Source organism: Ischnura elegans, chromosome 12 (genome assembly GCF_921293095.1).
Source record: "Ischnura elegans chromosome 12, ioIscEleg1.1, whole genome shotgun sequence".
Classification (NCBI taxonomy): Eukaryota; Metazoa; Arthropoda; class Insecta; order Odonata; family Coenagrionidae; genus Ischnura; species Ischnura elegans.
This window is the reverse complement of record NC_060257.1, coordinates 49,398,352-49,420,586: the sequence shown is the minus strand read 5'-3', so window position 1 is coordinate 49,420,586 and position 22,235 is coordinate 49,398,352. Positions and strand designations below refer to the sequence as shown.

Below are 22,235 nucleotides of genomic sequence, written 5' to 3'. Positions count from 1 at the left end.
GGTGAGTCTTAAAAATACTATGGTAAAATACAGAAGTAGGCTATATCGCCCACATCTCATCCAGTCTTATTCTCGTCCTCATCAGTACGCGAAAAATGGCATAAATATGAGCGGCACAAAATATAGACTGGTGCAGTACATTTGTAATAAAACGGTTTAAAATCCTTCCCTATTATCCGGTGGGGAACGAACTGGTCGGAGGAAAGGATTTAAAGTTTTAATCCCCGCCATTTGAGCATCTGGTATAAGCTCAGTTGTGATCATAAACCAACATAAAATAGGCCTAATACAGCAGAAGTGTACACGGAGGAGGTGCGATGAATAAGAGGCGGATAAGAGGCGGGATCATGAATGCGACTTTAAAAAAAACACGAACGCTGCGTGCGTGCTAAACCTCTTTACGGCAGGATTAAGCGTCATACGCACGAAAAGGGTTGGCAGACAAGTATCACTGCAAACACTACCGAACTGGATGATAGTGAAAGTGGTCAATGATGCTGGCAACGAAGAATTCACATACAGCAAAGGATACGAGAATGAAGTACGAAATGGCGAGAATTTTATAGGTATATAACGTTACACTGTACTCGATATGCCCAAAACACATATATTTTCGTAGTTACTGGGTGATATGAAGGGCGAAAGAGCTAACTAATTAAAATATTATAAAAATAGACTAAATTTATTTCCCAAGTTAAAATATTTTTGCAAAAACCAGTAAATGCTTATCCATTACTCTTGTCCTATTCGTGGCGCAAAGAAGAAGGAATCGATTTTCGGATTCATAACAACTAAGTTTGCGCCTTTACAATCATATTATCCATTTAGATCTTTCATTACGTAATTACTTCCCTTCAATTAAAATTCTGCAGTTTATACAAAACACCCATTTATTGAACATACTTTTGACCTTTGCTCGTGGATTCATCATTCCCTATCGACCAGTCATATTTTGCCTTTTTCCGTCACGTATTATTCATTTGAACCGTTTATTACAGAAACCCCATCACCAACAATTTGTAACTCTTAGTGAAACCAAGAAAAACTCAATTTACAAAACATTGTCGTAGGTATATTTAAATTTATCAATTTTTCTATAATAAAAACCAAGGTATTCATCATCCTATAGTTTCTGCAACTGATATGTATTTTAAGTTGTAGATTCATGATGAACTAAAAAGTAAAATCAAAACAATTTCGGTCCTAAGGTTTCTGTAAAATACATTTAAAAATTTTGCTATCATCTAGAAATGTTTACGAAAAGGATTTCACTCATTTTCCTCGATCCGAAATTTATGAACAGTACTTGTTGGAAAATCCTGAAGTTACATTAGAATTGGAGATAATTTCAATCGTTCACAAAAGTCAATTTTACATGCTCTGAAATTTTCAGGATAACAGCACGAGTTGTGAAGTATCGACAAGTCGCGAAAAAATAGACTGGTCGAACCGGAGTGATGAGCAAACTACCCTTCCTCATCGTATCGGAGTCATAGAGGAGCTTCAAACCAGGCTACTAAATTCACTGACAATGAGCGACAAAAGTCTATTTTAAATGTTCTGAAATTTTCAGGATAACAGCACGAGTTGTGAAATATCGACAAGTCGCGAAAAAAAAAGACTGGTCGAACCGGAGTGATGAGCAAACTACCCTTCCTCATCGTATCGGAGTCATAGAGGAGCTTCAAACCAGGCTACTAAATGCACTGACAATGAGCGTGGGATATCTTAAAGCGGTGAGCGCTGTAAATTCCACAGCTAGCAGAACCTAACGAATCAGTGGACGCAGACATAACGCGGAGCGAAAGACCTCTCACGTTTTCATTTGACCGTTAATAACCGCCGCGACGAATATTCGTATAACTCCGAGAGCGAAGAAATTATGGCTAAATGTCGAACTCTTCTCAAAACGCAGCTTTCCTTTGTCTCCGTGCCTCTGGTAGCCTCCGACCGCAAAAACTCGTCGACTTACAAGTTCTGCCGCATGGATGGATTCGCACAATAATTGGGACGTTTACGCTTCCCTGAGTTCAGGTATGAGGAGAAAAAATTCTCTCGCATGGCGCAGCCAGGAACGTTGAGAATACAGGATGATTTTTCAAATCGCTGCAGTCAGCGGAGGATTCCGCGGCTAGCGACAAAACCGACCCCTATTATCACATGGCCATTCCAGTCTCTTGACTCCGGTCCTTTTGCCGCAGGATTGCCCTCTGATTTCGAGAGTCATTTACCAATCATTATTAAGTCATAGGTTTTCCAAAAAATCATAGACTCAGCAGAGCCTCTATCTTCCCAATGTAAAGAAAACTTCCATAACGTGACTACTTCTTTCAACTGAGAACTTTGGGAAAAAATCTCAATCATATTTACAGTAGTCTCTATTTTCTCACTTTATATTTATTCAAAATTTAACAAATTCGCATCTGTAAGTCATTATTGTTATGTGAACGTTTTATCCTGTTGATCTCAGTAAATAAATATTATCCCTATACGTCCTATTTTTTATAAAAATCATTGTCCCAAAGAAGCCTACATTGTGCAAATGAAATAAAACTTTCGTGGGTGGTTGCAGCTGTTAATGATTGGTTTTCGGGTAAGCCCTGTGTACTAATTAGTAAAAAAAATTGATCAGATTCCCTCAGAAAAAGGCATCAGCAACGGTCACGAAACAACGTACCAACAAGCTCAATAAGTACGTACCCGAAAAAACATAATCAACAACTTGTTTCAACCAAGAGCGTATGGGAAAATAATCCAAATCGTTATGAAGCCATTAGTGGTTAAAAAATTCAAAGATTAAATGTATTTAAAAATAGGCCGAGAGGTAGAATTATTCTTTTATTTTTTGAATGATCGACTCTAGGGAAAATTCGTATCGCGCCAACGTAGGGATAAACCTCCCTTGAAAGGACTTAGACCATATTTAATTTAGAATCTATATATTTGGTTACATGAGGCCAGATTAATGTTAACTAACTGATGTTGTGAATTTTAAGATGGGAAATTCTGAGGTTGATAAGAGCCATAAAGTATTACGCCAGACAAACACTCATTTGTGCTTATAATCATAAATGTCAGATTTCATGCACCCCATCTTTTACACTGGATACTAAATATACTTATAGCTAGGAGAGTTGAAAACACAACATAAGATTTGAAAATTCAGAGGAATTAGGCAGACTATTCTGCCGCTAGGGTTAAAACCAACCCCTATATTCTAACTCATTCCAGTCTCTTGACTCCAATCATTTTTCTAAAGGATTGCTCTCCAGTTATGAATTTCAATCCCCTATTAGCTAAACCAAATGCGTCCCAAAATTCATGGACTGAAATTCCTGCATAGTGAAAGGAGGAAGAAAAGTCCTCTAATTTGAGCCTAATTTTTTTTCCACAGATTTATTACCTTACGAGGTCTTACATTAAGGAAAACAGATAGTTACAGAAGGCACTAAAATTGATTTTTTTGAGAAACTTTTCACGCATGATTATTTCGTATGAATTCACTACCAGTAGATGATCTCACTCTTTTGCCTTTACTTCATTTTTGTACCTCAATTCACAGGAAACGATATAGCACAAGAAAAAATAAGAACCCATAAATAGTGAAAATATTTGCAACTAAGATGGTACTCTCCTCGATGTGTAAAAGTAAAACACTCAACCCGAGACTTGGTCCGGGACGACCTCAACCCTCACCAAATCCAATTGACTTACAGGTAGTCCAGGGAAAGGTACTAGTCCCCATACTCTAAATGTGAGATAGTTTCGCTCCTATAACATCTACCGTGGTGATCTCTACCCTCACATATTCAAGACAACCTACGTACCGAAGCACTAAGGGAGAGTGAAGTGCATGAACGAAGCTAGCACAATCATAACTCACAAATAGTAACGATAACATCAGTAAAACAGATTAGCATACCATATCGAGCAGTACAATTTACCTCCACATTAGTCGATGGCGCGGCTCTTCGAAGATGACAGCAATAAAATAAAACACTATTTTACACACTAAAAGAAGTACTCTGAAGGGTTGTTTAATTATTAGAAAAGAAACTTAACAAAGAAAACAAACTCGTAACGATAATTCCTATTAGGTATCGAGAAAATCAAACGAATTATTAGAAAAAATAACTACAAATACCATTGTTTTGATATTGGTAATTTCTCTAATATATATATATTTACTTTATTTTCGGAGACTCTGAAAGAAAAACGAAGACGGCTGAAACTACTACACAACGAAAAAACGATTGGAAGAGAAGATACAAAAACGTTAAAAAATAATTTCAATACCACACAAACAAAAATCGTCTTAAGCAAACAAAACACAAAAAATATCGTCTTAAATTACAGAATGGTTCCATTTTGTACCTTTAAGATGATGTAATAAAATCAAAACCTAGGTCGGAATAAAATTTTATAATCGTGGAAAATTGCAAGTGTTTATTTCAATATTTCTGTAACTAACTCTTCTTAATTGACGTAAACACCTTTTCCTTCTCATTCGATTATCATTTCGTCATCAGTACCCCTCTCCCATACCCCTTCTGGCACTCATCGTCCCTCGGCTGGGCTGCAACGCAGCCGCGCGCCATCTGACCCCTTGAGTTGCCCTCGAGTAGTTTTGGAGTGCGAGACAGAAAGGGAGGGGAGAACTAACTCCAACTTCTCCCCACCTCGTAACCCACGGCGATAAACAAGAGGCAACTGTAACTGAGTCACTCCTCACCACCCCTCTGCCTTCAACCAACACCATTCAAACACAGTGCGCCGAGCATTCTTCCTCTCTTTAAAAAAAATGAAAAAATAAAGAAAACCCTCTCCTTGCGCAACAAGCGTAGCTTTTTTTTCGGAGGAGTGTGAAGGAGCGTGGTGGTATTAAGGCAAACGTTTAACCCCGTTCTTAATGTGGGCGCGTGTTTCGGCGTACTCGAGCCGCTTAAAGGAGGTGGGTTCACAAATACACACAATATAGGGTGGTTTCCCATTACTTTTTCATTGCATAAATCGAAAGATTATTACTCCTGGAGTACGTATTTCACGCTTTTAGATTTTTAAATGAAGTTATCTATTTTCCACGATTAAAATAAAAGTGAAAATTTTTAAGTGCGCAACAACTCGACGGCTAAGTATGAATACTGGGAAAATCCTATTTGACGCCATTCTGGTTCCGGATGCCGCTGTGAGAGGCCACCTTGGTGCTAGGATATGAGCGCCGCTACGACGCAGGCTGCTATCAGGTAGCGCTAGGTTTAATTAAGGAATATTAATGCCCTATCAAACGAAGGAAACATTCCGACCATAGGCAATTTTAATAGGAGAATTTTAAATGATGTTTCCCTGAGCTCCGTGCCTGGAGTACGTATTTCACGCTTTAATATTTTTAAATGACGATATCTATTTTTCGCGGTTAAATGAAAAGTGAACATTTTCAAGCGCGCGAAAACGCGACGGCTAAGTGTGTATACTGGGGAAATCCCGTATGACGTCCTTCTGGTTCTAGCTGCCGCCGAGTGAGGCCACCTTGGTGCGAGGCCGTGAGCGCCGATACGATGCAGGCTGCCAGCAGGTAGCGGAGTACCCTGCTTGCAAGTAGCGCTTGGCTTAAATAAAATTTATTAATACCTATCAAACGAAGGAAACTTTTCGACCATAGGCAATTTTAATAAGTGATTACTAAGAGGTGTTTCCCTGAGCTCTGGGCCTCATGCATGTATTGGTAATCTAAGACGATGTAAAACTCCTGACTACTCGTATAGCATCTAGGTCCCTGTGACGTCACGTGGAGTGGCATCGCATGGGCGCCAATCTGGCCTTTTTCAAATGAGATAAAAATTGGCCATTAATATTCGTCTAATTTGAGATATCTAAAACCAAATAGTTTGTATATTATGAATACACTAATGGTGGGTAACTAATCGCAATCAATGCCTTTAGTTTTCTTTGATGAAGGAAACTACCCTACTCTAGATAAATGCTTTAGCGTGAATCACACTATCATTTTTTTCCGTCCCTCTGAGAGATAGCTTCAGCGATATTTTTTCAGGGACCAAAATAATGATACCTCGATCTATCATTTTCTTATTCCCAATCATCCTTTTTTTATCTCTTTTTCTTCATATTCCGTATTTATAACTGTCCTTAAATTAAGATTGTGGCAACGGATCATTTAAGATAAGATGTCGTGGCTTTAAATCGCTATAAGCGTCCGAGCGTTCTGATTGGCTGAAGGACGGTACAAGCTACAACTTCGGCGACGGAAAAGGGGCGTGCCGAGTGATAGAAAACTCATCCCTCGGGACATCGCGGAAAATAATCGCGATAAACGATCATTTTTTCCGCCATCGCTGGAGCTGTCCCTCCAAAAGGATGGAAAAAATGATCGTGTGATTCAGGCTATTTCGCTTATTTTATTGAAACAAAGTTGTGCCATCTTAACCGTCACGATTACATACGGAGCAAAATTGTGAGACGCGGCCTGTGGATGATTCAATCCTTGATATTTTCCCCAGATAAAGTCAATTTACAATTATCTCTTCACCAAGCCTTGGTGTTTCAATATCTAGTCCCCAACCTGTAGCTGTTTGCTAAGTAATCCGAAAAGTTGGTAACGGAAAAAAATGTCTTTGAAACTCTGAATGGTACTGATAATTGAAACAGCCGTAGTAGTATTTTTCCACACTGTCTCTTGATAATGATGCGTAAGCATTGAAACCGGTCGAGAAGGAATAAAAAGGTGTGGCAAAATACTACTGCCGTTTCAATTATCAGTATCCATGGACTTCCACAAAGTCAACTCGTCAACAATCAGTTTGATCTGAATGGTACTTCGATTTAATTGTCTTCCTGTTTCATTTAAGGCAATTGGTAGCTCAACGCAATCATACTGATGTGAAAAAATTGCGCTATTCGGCCTAAGCACCCGGAAAAAGAAATATTTTCAAAATATCGTATTTTTGGCAGGAATTCAATACACATTTTCTACAAGAGTGCTCAATGTCGACTGTTAGCATTGAAGGACATCATAAATTGAACGCAGCAATTTTTTGAATTCGCTTAAGTTGGAACTAAGAGGTTAAGTAGAATAGCGCAGGCAAGAAGAAACATTCTTCAGGCATTTCCTTTAAGAAAGGGAAGCAAACGTCAAGAGCGGGGAAAGGCAAGGGGAATTGAGACGTCTTGGCGGGCGGAATTGACTTCCCCAGACTCAAGACATCTTTGTTAGGCCCTCTCCAACAGGGGCGCAGCTCGGAATTAAGGCTAGGGGGGGTTTCAGGCGCAAAACAGCGGCCTCTTCGCTTTCGAAGCAACGCAGACGCAAATGACAAGGTTACGTGAATGAATGAAAGCCAATACGCGGAAATGAGGAGGTCGACCATATTTAGCGAAACGAGATCTAGAAGAAAGAGTATTCAAAACTTTCATTGACGATTACAATTTATCAGTAATTATAAATAAACCCAAAACAGTTTTTTATCTATAGCTACTACATTCTCAAACCAACGTAAATCTAACCCCGAGACGCAAATTATTCCTCAGTAGTATCCTTGCTGTAAGTATTTTTTTAAATCTACCATTACTATGTACATATCCATGCACTGACAGCATAATAAATAAACCATTTGCGAGGTGAATTAGATGAAAAAACTGAGTCAATTGAGAAAAACACAATCACAGCTTAATCTCTTGAATTACATGGAAAACTTTGTGCGGCACATAATTTATTAAGACCGAAAAGGTTTTCTTAAACCCTTTATAACCCAGAAATGCTCCTGGGAGAAATTAAATTTCAAGCCTTCTCATTATAAAAATGTGAATATTTTCTCCTCAAACATAATTTTTCTGGCTGCTACATATTTCGTCATTCAACTTTACAGCACAAAAGAGCACGTAGTTTAAATCTTTCCTGAATACAGCGTAAAATGTATGCATTTTTGATGTTGCTTAGAAACAACATTGGGTTATAATGGGTTAACATCTAACAGACAATAAACTTATTTCCAACAAAAGCGCTCAACATCCTAACATGTATCCTTTATCATACATCCCTAACCAAGCAAAGAATGTCACAATTTCCTAACAGCAGTCATGTTATTAATCACCTATTTTTGATACAGTTCTCACCTTCACGTCATGAATACTAAGAAAATAAGAAAGCCTTATAGTTAGCATAAATCAGTACATGCTCGATTTTAATGTAATTTCAGGCCTCCAAAATCTCTAAGAACTCCAATTCATAAATTTAATATTCAGTTCAAATTTTTCGAGTACTACCATTGCTAATCTGTCTCGATATGACATAAATAAAAGCGAAACCATAGCGAAAATATCTAGACCGAAATATAACTTTATATAATCTAGTTCATTATCTACATTTATTTAAGATTTTTTTATGATTTATGAAATACATGACTTCCATGAATGAATACCTAATTTAATAGCTGTCAACGGCTAGAATAATTTATACCATTTATTATTCCCCATTAAATTCCACAAATTAATATTGATGCATAATTTTTTCCTTATTAACATCATAAAAAACGAAATAGAAACGATAAAAACAGCACCAGATGCAACGAGAAATATATATTCATCGATTTGGCAAGGGTAAAGCCAGCACGGTTGGAGTGCATTCATATTAGAAATACTTTAGAGGGAAGTAGCCCATTGCCTGCCAATTTTCCAAGTACTCCCAGTCTCTTGTCACTGCATCAGGCGAATTATGAAATAAATATTAAAAAATTATGCTAATATGAACTAATAAAAAGAGAAAATCCCTAATAATAAGCAATCACCACCGCCGTGAGTCACGCCATTATGTTTTACCGGCCAACCGGACCGATCAGAGGAGAAAAATAAAATAATTAAAATAAATAAAAGGAAGGGAAGACAATGAAAGTAATGGGAAGGGAGACAATCGAGACGTGGGCAGAGGAGTTTAAGTGTCGATTGTGAGCGCGATTCACGCTCGGTCGATCTCACGAAATCAATTCCGCAGAAACGCACCAAATCCGTTCGGATCCTAAAAAAAAAACTCCTTGAGAGAAAAAAAATTTTTTTTTCCCTTCCACCCACTCGCCTGCAAAGTGGTATAAACCGCCCCCGTTGACTAATATAGGCCCACCCGCTGCGAACCCGCAAAAAGCCTGACGAACCTTGACTTTTGTCATAGAAGAGCCACTTGCGGTACCCTTCGGCTCATAAATTCGGGTCCGCGGGAGTCCAATGAAAACTGGATCGGTGGTCAGCGAAGCGTGGACGGAGGGTAGGGGGCGAATGAGGGGTCTTTACCCTTACCCCTTAGAGGGGACGGCAGGGCGACATTACTTCCATACGCCCCCCAGTACATAACGACCTCTCTGCACTTCCCCACCAACACCCCTGTTTCACAAAAAAATCCACCCTTCTCTTCTCCAGTTCTTAACACACTACGCAGAAGAGAGGGAGGTAGTACCCTTAATAGGAACACCCCGCACATCAAAAACCCTTAAGGGGCCCTCAACGCCCACGCCAGTCACTTAAGCTCTCCAAAAAATATATAAAAAAAGCTTTGTTCCACAAAGAAAGCAGCGAGATAAAGCCTTTACCAACCGAAATGGGGGAAAAAACTTTATTTTACAACTAAATTCTTTTTACTTTTTACTGTAAAGAACTTTGTCATGATCTTTATGTTGTTTATGTATCAACATTACGTACTCATATTCATTCATGTCCCTGATGTATGTATATATACCGAAACCTTGTCAAAATTTTGCATTTAAAATTAATCAAGACCTACATTATCATTGATTATAATTGCTTTCACAACCAACAAAAAATATTTAAAACTCTCCATCACTCCACAAGTTAAGCTGCGAAGGCATTTATCAAACGAAATCAACATCGTTAGCGGAAAATAAAAAAATAAAAATATTTTCAAACGTCTATTTTCCTAAAAAAAACTTAACCGTATAAAAGCTTTTATGATAACGGATTGAAGTTGATGCGATATATCATATTCGAAATATCCTATGCAATGTAGCATAGGATATTTCGGGGCTGTAACTCAACAGTTGAACGACGGTAGACACGGGATAAATTTAAATTTCAGCCCATTTTTTACAAACTTCTCATCAAGAAATTTTTCTCAACTACATGCTAAATCTGAATACGCGCATAATTCATGCCTCAAACTTTAATTTTCGGAATAACAAAGGAAGCGATACCGTCATTGTGAAACAGGCGACCATTTTGTGGGGAGATAATACATTCCAAAATTAATTATTATTAAAAATACATGGCACATCATTACCAGTTGATTCCGCTGCCATTTAAAAAAATCTACTTTACTTCAAAAAGTTTAATAACTAATTATGACCACGAAGTTGAAATACGCAGTCAAATATCATTTGAGCGTGAATATTTTCCAGTTTTTCTTCTTGAAACTAGTGAAATTATATACAATTTAAAGAGTTATCATTGGTGAATGACCAACAGAATTAAATTTCGCCCAAATGACATTCGGGTGACGGATATCTGAAGGGCTAGATGAACGTTAGAGATTGATGTGCACATGCTTTTAATTTGAAATGATAATTCATCTAACGGCTGAGTTTCCGCATTCGTGCCGAATTCGACGGCTGGTCCAAGAGATCTCAGATATAGACGGTGCACGCGAGGCAGTTTGGATCGAGATAGTAGTCCGTCTCAGCAATTTACGCCACCCCAAATCTCCACCTATTTCATTCTGCAGGCCGCAATCTCCCTCAGTAAAGCTACGTTCACCACAACTTAAATCGGCGCAACTTGACTGACGAGCCGGACCAACAAATGAGACATTCGATCCATCACAGCAGAATCCGCGAATCAATCGTGAAATTGATTATAGAGGTCCATTTACCCTTACATCTACCGAAATATTTCAATGAATTGACAAACGATCCCATTCATACGTCTGTTGCCTTGAACCAGCTATCTCCATGCATTACTTGGCATGTTATAACTCACGCATGAATCATTTACTAGGCTAGCTTTTCGTTTTCTATTACAAACTAATAGAAAAAGAAAAGTTAGGCCCTCGCGTTGCCATCCTTGATGGACCGCGAGGGCCTAACACCTAGTACCATCAGCCTCGATATAATTGCCATGGGAATTAAATTACCTGGATAGCGTAGTGGTCTGCGCATTGCCCCGGAAAGCCAATGGTCCGCGGTTCGATTCCCGGTCCAGGGGAAATTTTTCTCATGGCAATTCTTGTATACAAACTAACAGTTTTCTTTGCATGTTTGCATCATAGCATGTTAATGCCCTAGTTTCTAACCGCATCTAGCTGTCCAGTGAGTTTTTCCTGTGTCCAGCAAGCGAGCGCGTTTCTGATTAAGGCTAGGACAATTGTTGCATGCGTGTGGAATCACCCCGTACCGCACACTATGCTGATGGCTTGCACAGTTCCTCGTAGATGAAGATTTAGTCTGGGGTAGGCGTCGCTCTCACCTTCAACCTTCGGGCAGTTACTTAATTTAACCTTGAAGCCCTGAGTAAGCTAGCAATACCTATAATTAAATAGAAACTTGAAGCTTGTACGTGATTTAAGAGTCTTGTATTAGCAATGAAAAACACTTCGTTACTTCCACAATTTATTTAAAATTTACTACTGGTTTAGGATTTCACACAATTATCAAGTACATAAAAAATAATTTACTTGATAATGGGGTGAAACCCGAAACCGGTAGTAAGTTTTAAATAAATTGTGGCAGTAACAAAGTGTTTTACATTTCCAATACCTATCATATTGAAACGAGGTGGATTTTTGTAGAGTATTCATATCATATACTGCGAACAACTTACACACATTAGTTTCAATTTACAGCCAAATTCTCGACGGAGCTGTCGAAACCGCACGATCGTTGCCTAATGGATCCAACGGCAAATACGAGATTTATGGGGCTAATGGATTTGGTATTTCCAAACTATAATTAAGGCTACCCCTCTGTTTCCCTCCGCTCTAGAAACAGAATTCATGCTGAAATCCGTTCACGGGAGAGTTGGCCGGAAATGAAATCCATTATTGCATCGGCGGAAGTCCCATTGTGGCATTGGCAGATGCCCAATGAGCCCTTGAAACAATGTGGCAGGGGGTGCTGAAATCCCAAACGCACACGGGTACCCTTCGTGAAGCGAGATCCTTTGATTTGTAGCGAGTCACACAATGCTTTTAATGGAGAAGGACTAAGGTGTGTTTGAGATTGGAGATTTGAATGCATGCTTTGCCGAATCAGTCCGGCCCTGGTGGAGAAATACGGTAACAGTAAAATTCCATCAAGCCCCGCACCGGAAATGAGTTTCTCTTATTTTTTCGTCCCTCACAATTAAATGCTATTCATTATTCTCCCTAAAGATAAGTTTTGTACCAGAAGACTATTCAAAAGCTTAAAAAAAGATCATGCCCAACAAACTAAAAGGGATTTCGCGGAGAAATAGACTTAGAAAATGACCCTAACAGAAAGCAAATTGTTAATATGTTAATGAACAATTCAAATCTAATAGCTTCGATGCGAATCATAAAATCGAAAGAAGTAGATCGATGAAAAGAAAGGCTTTCGGTCGCAAACTCAACTCGACTCGACTTTAGAGAGTCTTATTTCAAGGATAATATTTAACAAGATGTGCAAAATAAGAAGACTCACGCAGAAAAATATGCCAGTATTTGCATGCGTACCGGCAAACGACACCATATTTCAATATAAATTCAATATAATCGATTCAACTTGGTAATAAAATTTGAGGCAAAACCATACCGTAACTTGGGAGTGAATAAATACGAATCCTTTGATTGACGAAAAATGGTTCACGAGGATTCTTTCGACTTCACTTTCGAATTAAATTAATCAAATAAATTATTCCTTTTTTATTACGTCCTACTTGAGCAATTTCTCTTTCTTTTGTATCTTTGTAAAAGCCCAGTTTACTTATATACTGTACCTAAAAATTAAACATTTTGTCATTTCAAGATTTTATATTGAACTTCAAAATGAATACGAGACTATTTTCACCATCCGTTGTCAAGTTTTTAAACCACAATAATATTATTAAATTTTTTACAGTCTAAGTCTTAGAATTTGTGTTTTGTTCTTATTGAGTAACAGGGTCATTTTGTGACTCTTAGGCGCAAAAGCTTTTAAAGACAGGCATCAGAACATGATTATCAATTTCTCTATGAGGTTAAGTATTATGCATTCATATAAGCACTGTAAACTAGCTACCCTGGACAGTGAGGAATTTGAACATGCAGGAATGAGTACTAAATAACTTAGCCGTGTCGCCATAACTCAAACATTTTTCGATTCCATTCAACTAACGTCCGACTTTACACGTCACGCACTGCAATATTTTCAGGACACCCAAACTAGCCGGCCACGCAAACGACACCAATCCTGACAGCTTCCCTAAAAAAAAGGTCGCTAATTCACTCCCTGGTGAAAACAGGGGCATCATTTATACTCCGTTTGTCTCCCCCGCGGACCCCATAACATGTAGACTATGTCTGAACACTTTTGAGGCTCCACGGCAGTGGTAGAGAGGGGAGTTTTTTTTTCGAGTCGAAAGGGGGAATACATATAGGTGGTATATATGCACGGAATAAAGGTTGAAACGGGACCACGCCTCAGTGATCTTGACCACCCGGCGATTCTGTGAGGTCACGGGGCAGCGATGCGGAGGGACAGGGACATATGACTCGTAGGCGGAAAAGGAGTAGGGGTATAGGCTAGGAGGGAATATATTGTAATGAACGAGGGCTGGGGTGGGTTAAAGTTGGCCTCTCCTCAACCACCCCCCCTTACCTACACTATTATCGCGGAGTTGGCGGGGTGTGACGTAAAGCTAGAACGTGTGAAAGGTGGAGGTGGGGGGAATATTAGCGGTGTGAGGGGACTCTGGGAAGGGTTATGGGGGTGTAGGGAGGGGTTGGAAATGGGGGAATGAATACATGTCGAGGAGATGAAATGGGATGAATAAGGGTTTGCTTCGATCGTGGTGGGGGAGGTAGGGTTCGACTTACATATTCCCCCATTTTTTTAAGCACCCGGTGCATATTGGAAAGGGGGAGGCGAACGATTTGCCCTTAAACCGTGTGTGTCTTTCATCTCCCCACATATATCCCTCACCTTGTTGGGGGTTTCGCGGTAGCAAACGATGATAATTTGGCGATGTGGCGATAAAAATACGAGAATTATACGATGGGGAATAGAATTTAACGGCCGCTTTGGGCCCCCTCCCTCTCGCGGGTGGATTACCACTAGAACGGGGTTGTGTGCGTGTGTTTTATACGATGGCTTTGGAAATGCATTCGGAGCGCTTAACGGATTTTATGATTGAAAGGGTGAGGGTCCTGCAGTCGTGATGTCATCATTACTTAAACGTCGCTGAGGGAGTCAGGAAGGTTCAATGACTTTGATTTGCTGAGTGTGACAGTTTTATTACTTAGCATGATAATACTACGACCGCGTTCAGTAATAAGTCCTGCAATGGGTGAACTTTGGGTCGCATGGTAGTGACGAAAACCGTGGCAGTAAGAAATAAGCAGTTTGAATAAATTGAAATCATCTTTGACTAATTAAAAGGGAGTCAAATTATATCAATTTAAACTTAGGTGAATGTATTAGACTGACTACATTCATCCATCATATTAATCTTACAATGAAAACTAATCGATAATTATAATCATGGTTGGAAGGATTGGAAACGATGCAACAATCTGATTATTAGTGTACACTTTCAATGTAAAACTAAATGATTTCCCATAATAACATCGTCTATACAAGGAAAATGAAATTTCTTATCTCTACTGCTGTAAAAATAAAGTTGCGCAAACTATTCTTAAATGAGTGGACAATGACAATTTATTACTTATGAAATTTACTCATTTGCATTAATTTTCCTTGTGTGTACTTCTTTAAAAAAAAACAACATTGAAAATAAAAATGTTTTGCATGAAAATGAGAAAACAATAAGGCTCAGGAAAAAACTTGAAATTTCAACTGCAATAGGAATTTGAAACGAATTTATTTTATAAATAGATAAAATGCTACTTTTAGTTCGCGTCATAATGTGAAATCAAAAAATTAATTTCGATTGTAAAACTTCCTCCCAATTAATGCTAGGAAGTAATTTGTACGCATACACTTGCCGACAAAGACCAAGCTTAAGTGGATATTCAAGAGGAATAAAGAAGATAATATGTGACATTTCAATTTCAATATGAATTTGCTTTGAATTTCTATTATAAATAGAAAAATTGCTACTTTTTGTCCGCGTCATGATGTAAAATTTAAAAAATATTTCAATTTTAATAATTCCTTCCAAATAAATATAAATAGGTAATATGCCCGGGATCACTGACCGACAAAGAGCAAGGTTAAGTGGATATCTAAGAGGAATAAAGAAGAGGATACGACATCCAATGACGTCATTTCAGTCCTAAAGAGATAAAGTTATCGGGACTGCTCAGAGGACAGCTGCAGACGCGAGAAGAGGAAGTACTTGAAATAATGAAAAGATCGAACGACGAAAAAATAGAGAAAGAGCACGAGAACAAATTACTTTCCACCTGAACAAATCCTTCTGCATGGTATCACAGCGCGCGTGACAGCCAGAGTGAATGCAACAAACAGGTCACAACGCAGCAGTGCTCATCCTGGAAAATATCATATAGGAAGCGTGGAGGGGAAAAATTTCTCGCTCATGACAAGATCCGTCAAAAGACTGACACGGGGACAAAGGTATCGGGTGCTCCGGCCACTGGCGTATGGAAATCAGCGGGTGCATCCTCATCCATTGGGTGCTACCGGGTGCAATAGGGTGGTTCCATATTTTTTAAATTGCCTAAATCGAAATATTATTGTTCCTGGAGTACGTATTTTACGCCTTTACATTTTTAAATGACGATATCTATTTTTCGCGAAAACGCGACAGCTATGTATTAATGCTGGGAAAAGCCCGTGTGACGTCATAATGGCTGCCGCTGCGTAAGGCCACCTTGGTGCGAGGCTATGGGCGCCAATACGATGCAGTCTGCTAGCAGGTAGCTGAGTACCCTGCCAGCAAGTAGCGCTTGGCTTAAATAAGGATTATTAATACCCTATCAAACGAAGGAAACTTTCCGACCATAGGAAATTTTAATACGTGATTTTTAAAATATGTTTCCCTGAGCTCAGTGCCACATGTATGCATTGGTAATCTCAGACGATGTAAAACTCCTGACTATTCGTATAGCATCTAGGTACCAGTTACGTCACGTGGAGTGGCAACACATGGGCGCCAACGTGGCCTTTTTCAAGTGCGATAAAAATTGACTATTAACATTCGTCTAAACTGGGATTTCTAAAACCAAATAATTTGTATATTATGAATACAGTAATGGTGGGTAACGAATCGCAATCAATGCCTTTCGTTTTCTTTGATAAAGAAAACTACCCTCTTATGGAGGCCGTGCTGAGTACATTTACACCGATTTTACAATAACGGAATCATTTAATTTTACCTTTATTTTGCAAGCAGAAGTTTTACCAAAAAAAAGGAAACACTGAAAACAAGTGTAATTAACCTGTTTCTTGAATGTAAAATTTTCTCTAGTTTTCAATCTATCTCTATGAAACCCAAATATCCTAAAGACATTTTCAATCATAAAGAAAGGAAAACAGGCATATAAGATGGAATGATTAGGTATAGTTTTCATGACTTCCCGAAAAGCACGAGTACATTCGGCTAAGTTTGAAAGAAACAACGTTTTGAGAGCATCTTCAAAGCTACCAGAGCCACCACTTTACCTTTTCCACGTGGATAGGTAAATTACACTAAGTAACGTCCATTCATGGAAAATATCGATGCAACAGTTATAGCGGTCCCAAATATTCCATCCAAATCATCATTCGAGTCTTCCCAAATTCCAGCTAAACGGGCTCAACTCCTTTGGAAATCATGGCTTTAACGATATTTTAAACTTGTTCCATATTAACTCGTCTAAAATTTCAACTGCATCCGGCGAGATATGGTGGAACAACATGATGACATGAAATGAAAAAAACATTTCTTCTACTTTCCTCTATTACAAAGATAAACAATCAAAGTTACGCACAACTGCCTGTTGACTAACATTGTTGTAGTCTGCGTTACTGTTGAAATCAAAGATTTCAAAGTGGAAAATGGCATTTATTAGTAAAATTATTTATTTATATTATTACTAAATTATAAATCGATGGAAAAAATTAAAATGAAAAAATCCATCAAGCCATGCAGAGACTTGATTTCACTTGATTCCGCAAGACATTCACGAAGTACACCACGTTGTTCGATTCAGGCGATATCGAACGCCTCGAAGTCGATATGGAAGTAAATACAAATTTTCTTGAAATCTCCACAGAGCTCTTCGTTTACAACGACGTGCTTTGTTTATATGAGTAACCTCGTTTATTAACTAAACTAATAAAACGAAATAAATAACTAAACGAAAAATGCGAGCAATATTCAAAAATGTATACGAGGAAAGATGGGTCCTACTTTTCCTCATTTGCCCCACGTGGTCTGCTTTGCTTTCATCCCACTCCCCACCCTACTCCCCCTAGGGATGCATCTATCTCTCTTCCGGTCCTCTTGTCTTCCTACCCATTCAACACTCTTCCCCCAACTTCCTACCTTCCTCTTAAGTCAACCGCCCCGTGCCTTACCTTCCTCCTCCCACCGTACCCGTAAAAGGGCGCATCTTACCTTTCCTTTATTTTCGGGAAAATGCTGTCTTTTCCCACGATACAGAATCCCTACCCTATCCCCACACCCTACTTGAACCTCCTGTCCTCTTCTGCCATCAGGGTTAAGGCCTCCTGATCCTCCTGAAGGTCCCTCCTTTCTCTAACAGCTTACCCGCTTTTTTAATCACATCTGTACTATTCGGGCTCATCTCAGTCCTCGGCTCTCTTTGTTCCGTGCATTACCCGCGCCTAGGTCCGACCGCGGTGTTCAACAAAGGGATTGGGGTTCGACCGAATTCACCCATGGTGCCTTCAGGTATGTAGCCGTTTAAGGAGACTGCATACTAAACGCCGCATTGGTATTGGTACTTGGAGGAGAAGAAGTACATCAAGCGTCCTGCGAAGGTTTCAGCGGCGACGCTCGTGATGTGTGCTGTTTTCCGGGTTCTCCAGCCGCGTTTGTCTGAAGCGAAACATGCCGAGGAATGTCCACGAGGGTCAAAGAGCATGATAGAGCCATGAAACAGAAGAAATTTAGCCGTTGCGGAACACGCATGGTGTGAGGCAGGTCATAGAATGTATTTTAAAAAGGCAAAAATATTGGAAAAGGGTAGCCGCTTATATCCAAGGCAGATTAGAGAAGCATTGGAAATCCATGAGATAAAAAACTTAAACAGAGGCTATGGCTACCACATCAGTAACCCGCGGAGGAGAGTACTAGCCAATCAGCGCTCAGCGGAACGACGGAATGCGTTGTATGAGGTGGCGAAATAACGGTGAGAATTGAGCAGAGAGAAACCCGGCGTCGCGTTGCATTAAATACAGTAGCCGCCTCTATAGGCGTGTGGAGAGATGTAATAGGTAGGTCAATTAACTTTATCACAGTAGTGAAGATTTCAATAAAGATAGACGAACCTTGATACTCTGTTGATTGATTTGTTGATTACTTGACCGAATCTGCATATGCCCTAAAAATATTAAGTTGAGTAGGTACGGATCAACAATTATATTAGCCTTTAGTGCTGAAGAAAAAACGAGCACCTTTACCTCACAGTATGGCAAAATATCTCTCTTTTTTTAAAGTTTTTTGTCGCAACAGCAGTAGAATCACTTTAACCAATACCCAAATGAAATAATGAGCAACTTCGAATCATCTATAGAGTTGGATTAATTTTAACAATGGTTCGGAAAAATGGGTAACCTGCTGGAAAAATGGACATAAAAATCAGAATAAATAAAAAATTAAGACTTTTTTTTAGATCAACGCACTTGAGAGTGGAGAAAATCTGAATGCGCTTATTTAAAAACCACACTGAATTTAGAAATACCACTACTGAGTGGCTGGGATAAGGTGGATCATTGAGGTTTTATTCTTGTCATGAACGACGAGAGAGGGAAACCGCAAAGCCTCTTTTTCTCATAAATTAACTGTTAAAACAGAAAGTAGTGTAATTGCCCGATCACGAAACGTTTAAGACAGCAGTAATTAAAAGTGTCTACAGGGAAGTAACTGCCTCACTATGGATCCAAAATCTGAAACTGAAAGTAAGGATTAAAATATGCCACGCCCACCTGTAGAACACAAGAAATATATTACATGAATTGGTACTGTACTAACACTGCATTCATCTCAGCTGTTTATCAAGAGAAGATAATTACTATATTTAGCTTCGATGTCACACCTACCAAAAAATGTTTTAAAAAGTCTCCAGATAAAATTTACTCCCTTTAACGTGCCTAACTTGATAAATATATTTTTTTATCCACGCATTCATAAGGTATAACGAATTTTAACACACTGTTTTTTATGATCGCTATAAATTCATAATTATAACATCTCTGCAAATATTGGACACTTAAGTTGAGTAATAACGGCTAAAAACCTAATGAAACTAAAACATTCCTCTGTAAAATTATTCTCATTACTGCTCAGTAAACCAGGACCGAAATTGTTGCGGAGTCAAGGCAAAATTCGACCATTACCATCAATAACTTCCGAGTCAATTTCTAGTATACTACCCACATGGTCTCCGTTGTAGATTCAGGATGCTATCCTTAAATTTTGCCCCTTATATGTTGTGTTAATTTTTAGAATGACTATAGTAGGCTAGAAAAATCAAATAATTATCTCTTTGCCAAATGTGGGAATGTAGATAACTCCAACAACGCTGCGCAAGGGATAAAGAATGTAGATGAAATGCGGAAAATAAAAGAATAATATATAAAAGCAGCCAGCACGCACTGGATGTTGGTTACGACAGTTTTAAAAACGATTGCAATCCTTTGCATACATGGCTGATGGAATTGAAAGTCATATTCCCAGGAATAATGAGAAAACGAGTAAACAGTTCAAAGTATAAGTTCAGTACTCCATCCGGTTTTTTTAGTACAATCTTGAGAAATAAAGGGGAAACCTTGGAAAGAGAAATGTATCAGTAGATAATGGATTTGTCTCCGGAAGGAATTTAATCTTAAAAGCTGTGCTGAAAAAACTTCGGTTCTAAAATTAAACCTGTGTTTAGTTTTAATGTTAGGCTTTACTGCTTTCTAATTAAATTGAAAGAACTATGTCCTACGATAGGCGACAGGGAAATCTTTCCCAGAGAATGCACATGAGTTAGCAGATAATCAAGCGGCCGCAAGAAGTAGGCATATATGATCTTAGGTTTTCCCGGCGTATCAGTTGCAGAAATATTTTTCTGCAAGTAGGCATATATTTTCAATTTTTTGATAATATTAAAAAATAGGGTCAGCTTGCATTTCCTAGATTTTCAATAAATCTTTCAACCGATGATGAGGCGGTGGTTTATTTCAGTGGCCATTTATGCCCATCCAGAATCGAATCAACACAAGAATTTTGGCCACGGTGTTGGAAATATGTCCCCTTACCAGTAGCTAAAATTTTCGCTGCAATTATTTAATTATAGTTAGGGATGAAATTGAAGATAAGCTGTCAATTCCTCCAACTCATGAAATCTTGACTTCCTCTTAGTTTTTTTTCGATCATCAAAAGTAGTTTTCTTGCAATCAGGGAAATTTCTCTACCAACCAAAAATATCTCCGCTAAATATCCATCATCAGCATGAAGATGAAGGCGTAACGCATTAAAGATGAAAATAATTATAAATAATGAAAGGAAGGAAATTAAACTAGCCACCATCTCCTTTCCAATCTTACAGTTCATCCTTTGGAATGCATGCCAGGAATCCAACAAAAATTCTTGGTATTCTAATTCTTAAGGCCACAAAAATCACTCTAGCATAAGATAAAGTGCGACCTTTGCTCAAATGAAGGAAATTTGAAACATTGAAAGGAGATAGTGTGGTACTTTACAAACTAATTACACCAGAACCGAGCAAGATGTTCCTTGTGAGCAATTGATGTTGAAGCTGCACCATTTTGAAGGATTTCATTTTAAATGTCAACGTAAATGCGAAAAGAGATTAAACCATCAGCATGTAAAAAATGCACGAATGTGGAAAAACCCCTGTGAAAATAACGAATGCAGGAAGTTAACTCGCTACACATTTAAATCATTAACTTATTTCGGTAATTTAAGAAAATCATGGCCTTACAGGGTTTAGTTTTTAACGGACAGGATTGTATGAGTAATGCCTTCGCAAGGTTCCTCATATTTTGGAATGAGACAGCATATTTTCCAATATTTATTTGAAATTTTGATCTTCACCATCACTCCAGAATCCTTCTCCTTACCAGCCAATAAATAATTTATAAAAATCACTCACCATTTTAACGATTGTCACCAAAGAATACAACAGAATTAGTCCGTAATTTGAAAGTGATCCAAAACCACAAGTGATTGTGAAATAGTCAATGATTGACGTCTCCGAACCTTACCTTCAGATTCAATGAGTCTGATGACAGTGACCCCGAATGAATTTTTGTTCAATTAATGAAAAAGGCACTCTAAAGCCATGAAGAGCAACCACTACGAAAACAAAGATACAACGAAATTACCTTTGCAGGAATGCGTATGAAAGTGACATCCAAAATTATAAGTACTCGACCGACTATTTAAAAGACTTTGCAACGGTTTATAAGGTGCAATTGAATATTTCTATCACTATCACTCAGCTATTCTACCCGATGATCGGTTCCGGCCGGTTAGGGTATAACTTACCCCAGACCTAAGATTCACGCACTTGAAATGCATTCATTGCTAATGGTCCAGTCACTTTCTCTGGATCACCTTCGAGAATTTTTGTTAGGTGGTATCCGAATTCATCACCCGGGATTGGAACTCAGCACCCTCAGATCAGTGACCCACCGCTCTAACCACCGGGCTATCATTCCCCCGATACGAATTAATTACAACTACCAGCATAATCAAGTCTAATTCATGTTTTCCAGACGCGGAAACTACACTTGAATTTTGGTAAAGAATGAAACTGCCCAATAACACAAGCCACACTACATTCGATTCTACTATCTAAATAGAGCTTTTTGTGAAGAATTTAAAATGCCCATCGTGTAAAACCGGTAATGTAT

At 38.6% G+C, this 22,235-nt stretch overlaps 1 protein-coding gene across 1 annotated transcript in view; it reads right to left on the bottom strand.

Moving 5' to 3' along the window:
- Window positions 1-22,235, bottom strand: part of LOC124169580 — a 325,588-nt gene that overhangs the window by 280,714 nt on the left and 22,639 nt on the right. The window lies entirely within an intron of this gene.